This window comes from Bubalus kerabau, chromosome 5 (genome assembly GCF_029407905.1).
Source record: "Bubalus kerabau isolate K-KA32 ecotype Philippines breed swamp buffalo chromosome 5, PCC_UOA_SB_1v2, whole genome shotgun sequence".
NCBI classification, from domain to species: domain Eukaryota; kingdom Metazoa; phylum Chordata; class Mammalia; order Artiodactyla; family Bovidae; genus Bubalus; species Bubalus kerabau.
This window is the reverse complement of record NC_073628.1, coordinates 90,519,208-90,529,091: the sequence shown is the minus strand read 5'-3', so window position 1 is coordinate 90,529,091 and position 9,884 is coordinate 90,519,208. Positions and strand designations below refer to the sequence as shown.

Sequence of the window (9,884 nt, the reverse complement as noted above, 5' to 3'; positions counted from 1 at the left end):
TATATATTCTGATCCCACTTATTGTGTTAATAACTATTATACATATTCATTTTTTGAACATCTTGATAGTCAAAACTGTCCCTGTAAATTGCAAATACTCTAGAGAAAGGTAGGAAATTTTAAATTTCTGATCAGAATAACAGATTGTCAATTTGGTTATTTCTGTTTTATCCCTCACTGTATATGTTTAGTGTAAAAAATAGGTGGAATTTGTACTTCTCAGAGGATAAAATAATAAGGGAAAAATCAATAGATTTTTTTGAGAAATATATTTTAGTAATGGTTGGTCATAGCAATAGTCTTGATTTACTACTTAACGTGGCTCAGAGTTTAATAAATGAGTGGTGTGGTTTGGGGAGAGAAATCAGCATTCATGACTATATTTTGGAAAAAGAATGATATATTTAAAAAATGATTAATGATTCCAGACTCAAGCTTTCTTTACATACTGTACAGTAACTGACAAGGTCTTTTTGTATACTTGAACAGCAGTAATAAAAATGAAGCACCATTCTCTTTTAATTGGGGAAAAGGAGTTCATAACTTAGCTTTTAGCAAGTTTTGACATCTGATTGTAGAAGAGCCAGTTTAGCAAAGGACTTTCCCACTTAGCTACGCTCTAATCACTTTATGGGAAGAAAAATACTGAAAGAAAATGCAGATTTCTCACAGGAAACCCTATTTTACATTGGCCTTCTAGGCAAACTATGCTTTGCTTCTTCTTGTCACTTCTGTGCTTGTTTCCTCCTCATTCACAAAATGGGAATAAGTACCTATTTTAATAGCTTTTCATGAAGAATAATACAAGTAAATTACTTAAAACTATTTCAGAACATTCTGTGTAGTCAGTTTGCTAGTCATTACCTTATTATATTATTACTATTATTATTATTACTACTGTTACATTCTTTCTCATCAGGATACTGAGACCCAAAGTCACTTTTCTGACTCTGAAAAGAACACAAAATTTCTCATGAAGTTGGAAGCTAAAATTACACTACTTTTACACCCCAATACCTTATTCAAATAATGTTTGAATAAAAAAACTTTTCTATACTTGAAAATTACATTATTTTATATAGCTATTACTTTTTTCTCATATGCTACTAATGTGTGCATATATATTCATTCTGATACTAATGTATTTTAAAAAGGTGCTTACTGTTTCTAATGCCATTTGTGGTGTGGAGAGAATCTATACTGGTTGAAGTATAAGAGTGAATTCATATATGGTTGAGGAGGAAGAGGAAGATGCTGACATAAAACTATTTATATCAAAACTACAGATTAATATAACTTGGTTCAAGCTATTGGGAGGGTGCGGTTCAAGCTATTGGGAGGATGCAGAGAAGGCAATGGCACCCCACTCCAGTACTCTTGCCTGGAAAATCCCATGGACGGAGGAGCCTGGAAGGCTGCAGTCCATGGGGTCGCTGAGGGTCGGACACGACCGAGTGACTTCACTTTCACTTTTCACTTTCATGCATTGGAGAAGGAAATGGCAACCCACTCCAGTGTTCTTGCCTGGAGAATCCCAGGGATGGGGGAGCCTGTTGGGCTGCCGTCTATGGGGTCGCACAGAGTCAGACATGACTGAAGCGACTTAGCAGCAGCAGCAGCAGCATTGGGAGGATGAATAACATAGGTTGAAATAAGAAGCCATTTGCAACTCAGAGTCATTTTTCATTTTGATCAGTGGAAACGATGTCATATTTGTAAATGTAACAAATGGTAATATGGTTCTCTACCTTCTTTTCCCCTCAAATATCTATGAAGTTATTAGTATTGTCCTGGTATTGGCTTCATTTTTAAAGAGGGGGGTGAGGTACAGATTTAGCTTGGTAAGCTGTTGTAGCAGGAAATAATTTAAAAATACTCACTCATGGAAGCCCATGGAGAAACACAGGCCTACAGTAAATCTGGGGTTTGTGGTAGTAAGAAAGCAGATGAACAGAAATGGGAGAATATATGCATATATGTTAACAAACCCACACAAGAAACTCTTGTGAGATGTGGACTCACCAAATACATAATAAGGGTATTTGTTTTGTGTGTATTGAGACAATTAAAAGGCAAATTTAGGTATTTCTAATAGTAAGCAAACAAACAAACAAAAAAACCTAAGTGCCTCACCCAAGGGTCAAAGTAAATAGCATGGACATCCAAGTGAGTTATCTAAATTTAAAGACCTAGATCACGTGGATGTGTCTGTAAGCCCTGTGCAAATCTTGCCTTGTTCACGTACTGGAAAGAAAAATGCCGTGCAAAGGTATTTTGTGCACTCTCTAGTGTGCAAAGAAATATCAGTTTCTCACTCTACTGTAAAATCTTAAAAAGAACACTAATTCTTTTTTGCAGGTAAGAAAGAATATACTTGCACATTAGATGTTTTGTAATAATCCTTTTCAGTGTGGATCCTTGGAGGCTGTATTAAATCATCTTAAAAGACAATCATGAAGTTATCTGATTTTTGCTAATTTTTCTGAGTTGAAGAATCTGGGAAAATTTCATAGTTAAGGTCGAAAAATCTTAATTCTGGAAACTAAAAGGGCTAAAATTCCTTACCAATAGCATGTTTTTTGTTTGTTTGTTTTTATCAAATTGCTTACAATTGAATTCTGTATGAATAATGACTATTTTCAACCCAATGACTACATTTGTGCTATGTCATTTATACCCATTCTTAATAGACTCTAAAGGAAATGAATTTGAAAAAGAATGGATACATGTAATGTTTATGTATAACTGAATTACTTTGCTGTGTACCTAAAAATAACACAGTTAATCAACTATGTTATACTCCAATGTAAAATAAAAATTAAAAGAAAGGAAATAGATTACATTGGAAATGGAAATCTATATAGAAAGACAAAGACAGAAACTCAAAACAAAAATTCAGCATCCTGTGAGATTTTATAATATCTAGTTAATGGACAATATGCTAGCACATGATCAATTTCAGGACAAAATTAACCTGACTTTAACTGGCATCTAAGTGAAGACAGATTCTCTGGATAATCTACAATATAGCTATCACATAAACAAAGCAGTTTTTCTAGTGTCTCACAATAAAATTTTATCTCCACCAAACTAATTCCTTCCTTTTAAAATGTTGCATGGAGATTTTGTTATATTTAGGAAAATAAAACTCCCCCCAATAAAACAACCTATGTGCTCATTCTTAGTTTTCTCAAGTTGACTATCAAACATTAAGAATTTCACATGATATAAAATTTTTTCTTGGTTTTAAAGTAATAAAAGAAAGTTGACAAAGAGCTGTGAATCCCTAGAAATGGAAATAAAGATCAGGCTCTTAGCTCCGTATGAGAGCCCTCAGCATTTGGGAGATGGAAGCAAATGTCCACACGTCTTTCCTGCAGACACTAATCCATGAAGGAAGTAGGAGAGAAGCCATATTTGCTCGGGTGACCAGCTACTTGTTTTATTACTGTCATAAAACATAAAAACAATGTACTCAGTCTTTACCAGTCTACAGGACACAAACCAACACTAACTGAAGGGATGGATTTTTAGAAGACAGTCATCAAAGAGCTTAAAGAGTAGGAAATTACCAGGATCTTTTGGATTAAAAAAATATTAACATCGTAACTCTTATTCCTACTTGTTTGTTTCGTATCACTACCTCCTAGTCTTCCCCATGTGTTGCTGTAGACTTAGAAATACCTTCTAGAATGCCTTGTCAGCTCCAGAGGCTCTGGGACCAGGAGAGGGCAAATCATGTCATTGACTTTCTACTGGTGTATGTGACCCAGCTATTGGACCTATGTTGAGCCCCACAGCTGCGTAATAAAAAGGGCTGACTGTTTGATGGTAATGAGATGCCTTTGGACTAGAGATAAGAAATGTACATGCTCATGACAGGCTGAACTAAAGGATATGTTTGTTTATTCTCATGTGAAAATTGGACTTAAAAAATATAAACGTCTTTGCCTGGGTTTCAAAATCCTTCCAAAACTGGCTTCCCTGGCCTTTCAAACTACCTATTGTCACTCCACAGAATGGTTCTCTGGCTGGTCTTTGCACCTGCTACTCTCTGAGCTTGGGTTCTTCTCACTCTTCAGATAAACTTCTTACTCATGTTTTTGCTGAAGTCTTCTAATTGCCCCTTAAGTTCTTCTGCAGTTTACCTCTCTTGATTCTTTGTCAGTGCTTTTTTTCCTCTGGGTCGGGAAGATCCCCTCAAGGAGGGCATGGCAACCCGCTCCAGTATTCTTGCCTGGGAAATCCCATGGACAGAGGAGCCTGGTGGGCTACAGTCCATGGGGTCACAAAGAGTTGGACATGACTTAGTGACTAAACAACAACAGCAAGTGCATTTTTTTAAATGCTGTTTTGTACAATCCTTTTAGTCACCTGGCTTAATAAAGCAATTGATACCTGTTAAACAATCTTAATATTATAGAAGTCTCCAAAAATGTACTTGCTTCTTCGCATGAGTTGAGTTCCTTGACTGGAAGTCATAGTTTAGGAATAAGCTTCTAGAAACCAGGGTAATGAGATTCAAATGTATTGGTACAAGTAACTTTTAGGGGAGGAGAGGCACGGTAGGATGAGAAATGGGAGCATGTTGGACACACCCTATTAAGTAATTAACTGATAGAATTTGGGTCTTTTTAACTTTTATTTTGCCCTGGTTGTTGCCATCAGTGAAACTAAGTGGGGATATGTTGAGGGAATTGAACTAGGCTAGGGGTTTGGAAAAATCCTGCTTCAAATGAAACCAAGTCCCCTAGGATAATTTTCAGGTAAGTTTACTGAAACATGGTGGATAATTTCAGCAAAACTGAAAAGTGTGAGGTCCTCGAAAATTAAAGAAAACTCATTTATTGAGAATTAAGAAAGAAAAAGAAAAGAAAGAAGGGAGGGATGGAGAAAGAAAGAAAGGAAGGGGATTCGATAGCTAGTTTGGAGGCTGGTATATTTAATGTTGAAAACAGGAAGAAATTCTGTTATGTACTTAAAAGAGATGGCTTATGAACATATTTATATACCAGTTGTTATTAGTAGCTTCTTGTGTGGTTTGAGATAGAAAAAGTAAAGCCAAATACTTTCATTTCCTTAGTTAAGAATAGCTTCCTGAAATAAAAATAGCGTATATCCATTAGAGAAAATGAGGAAAACACAGAAAAATATAAAGAAGAAATAAACATTACTCAAAGTACAATTATTTACATGTTAATATATCCTTCTACTTTTTATACAAAAATATTTTTATTTATTTTTTTAAAAAAACTAAAATTATACTGTGCATAGTACTAAAGCTTATTATGAGTAATATGCTAATTAAAAATGATCATATTTTGATCAATTACCCATGTAACATATATTTTGTTCAAATTCATCACATTAGTGGGAAAGGAAATCAATTTATAAAGATGCTACCAACATTTAGAAAAAAATCACATATCATAGAATAAATAAAAACATATTAGGGCAAGTTGCATATAATAAGGGAATGTGTTATTTCTGAAAGGTTATTTTAGTCCTATACACATATAAACATGCATAAGTACAGTTTATATATACATACACACACACTCACAAACATATATATATTGCATTACTATGTCATAGTAATGGGTTGCAATAAAAAAAGATGAAAGCCAATGCTCTAAAATCTATTCTTTAATAACTGCATCAGGTTGATATACCTTAATGCATTTAAGAAATTCACAATTGTATATTCAGATTGTGTTTTATTTTTGGCTGTTATATGATGCAATTAATATTTTTGTGTATAAACATCTGGGTTTTGTTAGAATTAAATTGTTAGAAGCTGAAATATTGATTGAATGTGAGAGAATATTTTTGAAGCTTTTGACACATTGTATAAAGTTCTCTGCAAGAAAATGATTAGCAATTCATATCCCTACTAAGTGTGAACAATATGTGAATTCACCAATTTCCTTATCCTAGATATTATTATTTAAAAAAACTAGGGGAGGGAGGAGGGAGGAGGGTTCAGGATGGGGAACACATGTATACCTGTGGCGGATTCATTTTGATATTTGGCAAAACTAATACAATTATGTAAAGTTTAAAAATAAAATAAAATTAAAAAAAAATAAAATAAAAAAACTAATCTATTGGAGGAAAAAGTTATTTTGTTGCCTTTTGAATTAAATTTGGTTATTAACATAGGTTTCCTTTTTGTTTTTTTATATATCGATTGACTATTTGTATTTCCTCTGTTAAAACTGATCAAGACCTTTGCTTATTTTTCTAATGGCATATTGCTCTTCTGATTATTTTTTTGCAAAGAACTCCCCATATAAACCACATTAGATCTTTGTCAATTACATGCTCATTTACTTGTTTTTAAAAAGAGTTCACTGGACTTGAGAACAGGAAGTTGCTTTAAACAAGTAAGGCATTTAGCAGTCTTTCATGGTATTTCTGTGGATAAGACAGAAAAAGAGGAAGTTCGTAACTAAATAAACAACTACCTTCAAGGTGTGCTAATTTTTGGAGCAGTGGAACTCTCTTCATTTCTGTTCTTATGACATTTTAATCAGCAATTTGCTTGACTAAATTGATATAATTCTGCTAAAATGAATGCATGAATGATGCCAATTTGCTAATCTTGGTTAAAAGACAGGATAACAAAGAGATACTCCAAAAAATTACATAATGCGATAACTCACAAGATAAAATTTAATGGAAAGAAGAATAAGGAACTGACCTTACACGAAAATTGATAAACAAACTATAAACCAAAAGTCTAGCAGCAAAAGAGAAGATTGAGGAGATATAATCGTAGTTCACAAGAAAAAAAAATTTCTAGATTTAAAAAACATTTTAAGCCCCAAATAACCTGGCTGCTGTGACTGCAATCTGATGCAATTTTCAGGGTGAACTGCGTTAGTTATGTATGTTCCTTCTTTCCTATTGGGCATTTGATATTTCTAATCTATGCTGGTTCGGTTACTTCTCAAGTGTTGTGAGTCTGCATGAGTAGATTTGACACAGCATTGCCCTCTCCCAAGTTTGCTCCATAACTGGTCTGAGGTTGTATTTCCAAAGCCTGGAATCTATATTATTCATGGGTGGGAAGGGTGGGCTTAGTGTACAATAATGGTGATTGTTAGCATATGGAAAGGAAATTTCATGCCAGATTTCATGTTTAATAAAACCAAGATAAAAATCATTTGACCAGGGACTAGAAATAATCCATAGAGTTTTAGAAAGCATTTTAAAACAGAATAAAACTGCCAGAAAACACTGTAATTCTTCATAGATTGAAGACTAATTGACAAGGAAGCCTGCTATTAATGTGTAATACAAGTGCTTTGGAAATCAAGAATACAAACTCTGATTTCTCCCTTCTACAAGTTATTTTCCCTTCTAGTGTATGTATCTCTTGCATTAGGGCAAACGTAATGATAAGAGAGAGAAAAATAAATAGACATCTCTTCTTTTGTGATTTTGTATTCCATTTAACTGAGGAATTCAATTTTTTATAAGAAAAAAATCAATATTTAACTTGATGAATGCCTATGACACTTTGAGCTATAATGGCAATGAAGAAAGAAAGAAAGAAAGAAGGAACAACATAAATGTCCATCAATAGAGGAATAGAAAAATAAATTATAGGTATATATATTCAGAGGAATTTTGTGCAGCCAATAAACAGAATTGTGTAGAATATGAAATGACCTGGAAGATATTTCTGATGCAATTTAAGCAAATAAAGCATGTTTAAAGAATTTCTTAAATCTATTTATTTGTACAAGTACTATTTACAGCTGCTTCTGGCTAAAGAAATTGTTGATGAAGAAATTGAGGTGTAGCAGTTTAACTGACTTCTAAAAATTCATATGGCAAGAAAGTATGAGACTGGGTTTCAAGCCTAAATATTAACATTTCAGGTTTCCAGTGCTGGGTATAATAGGAAGAAAATGAGTACTCTATAAAGTAATGAATTTAAAGTCAGAAAAATTTCCTTCTAGTCCTGACTTTCTCTCACCTATAAAATGGGTACAATAATGAGTATTATATTACCTAACTAGCAGGTTCAGATTAAATTAAATTAGATAATATAAAGTACATGGCAGGTACTCAATGAACGTGAGTTACTATCATTATCTCACTTTCCCCAGGTCCTTTCAGAGTCTACATATTGTTTAAAAGTATTTCCTCAAGCTCATTTCTTAGACACTTTATCTCGTAGCTGCCTTATATTTACCAGAGCAACTTCCACATAGAACTCCTTTAAAATGTTTATTTAAACTCTATCTTTCCTCCATTATTTCTATTTAGTTATAATAAAACCACTCATTCATTATCTTGTGTTAAAATCATTTTATTGATCCTATAAAGGCATCCCATAAAATTTATTATGTAAGTACTTCGGATGCCTATCACAACTGCTGACTCTAAAAGGAATCATAATATTGAGGAACACTGAACCAAGAGGAAATAAAAAAATAAATGAAAATAGAAAGTTAAAGGGAACTTTAAATAGAAATTAACCATCAAAAGATTTAATGGTATACAGTATAATATTTTTAATTTTTGTATAAAAATAATTTTCAGGATAGAAATTCATTTCTCATGCCTAACCAAATAAATGTAGTAATTTGTAATCTACTGAGGAAATTAAGAGAGCCTTTCTAATTTTTTACTCCATTTCTTCAGAGTACTACCAAAACAAAATATTCAATAAAGATATTACTTTTAATTTTCCTGGATGGAAAAGGATTAACCCTAAATAACTGTGTCTGAAGCTTACCTGAAATTTAACAGTATGTTGTGTGTGTATATGTGTTCTGGTCTGAATGTTACTCAACTTATCTTTCTTCAGTAATCTCAGCCTTTTGTACCATTCTCCTTAAAAAGATGCTTGCCTTTCTTGGCCTAATGAAATCCTATTTACCCAGTTAAATGTAACTTCTGGAAATTCTCATATTATTCATGGACTCTACTTATTCACCCTAATAAATAGAAATAGTTTATCTTTCTCCTGTACATCATAATATTTTGTTTATATCATTATGTACCGTAGCAATTTAGGTCTTGTTCTTAAGATGTCTGGAGTATAGTTGGCACTTGGTGTATAAATTCTGATTGAAGGTGCATAGGATTACTTCCTCACTTCCTCTTATTTCCTATTGATCTTTTCTTAAAGTTTGCAATGAATGACAATGTGGTGCTACTTTAAGGGTTGAGGAAGTTGGTCAGATGTGGGGATGGTGTTGGAGGAAAGACAGCCATTTTGCTTTCCCTTTCCATCTTCCATAAATTGCATTATATGTTTTTAATTATATCACAGAAATTTCCAATCCAATTGCTCAAGAACAATATTCTGTCAGCACTATGTTAGAAAAGATTGAATTTGAAACAATTCTTAAACAATACACAGAGCACTGTGCAACATCCTATGGTGACTTTCTCCAGCAAAATCTTGAGGCATTTCTTTAGCATTGTCTTTATCTTCCCATGGTGACTTATGAGGCATGCTTAAGAAAAATTTTTATTAAAGGTCAGAGATTCCAAAAGATCCAGCCAAAATTTTGGGAAGTTAATAGTGTGATTAATTCTTGGAGTCCTTCATTTTCCAGTCCTTTAATTTGTGCAATCACAATGAATGTTCCAAGTATATACTGCTTTTTAAAGTCTTTTAATTGGGAATTCATAAAAAGAGCTGATTAACATTCCCCACCACAAGGAGCCTTGAAAGAGACTAAAAACAAAAACCGTATTTTTGCTGAATCCAATTAGCTTACATTTCAACACACATAACTCCGCTTAACTGGCCATCACAGCAAAAGCCACAACACACACCCACAGCAGCAGCAGCATGGAGCTGACCACACAACTCAACAGACAATGCAGACAAACTGGAGTATAAACCAAGATTTTTC

At 33.4% G+C, this 9,884-nt stretch overlaps 1 protein-coding gene across 2 annotated transcripts in view; it reads right to left on the bottom strand.

The window, feature by feature from the left end:
* The window catches only part of RGS7 (regulator of G protein signaling 7), a 480,171-nt gene that overhangs the window by 4,156 nt on the left and 466,131 nt on the right, over nt 1–9,884 (bottom strand). The gene's annotated exons all lie outside the window — the stretch shown is intronic.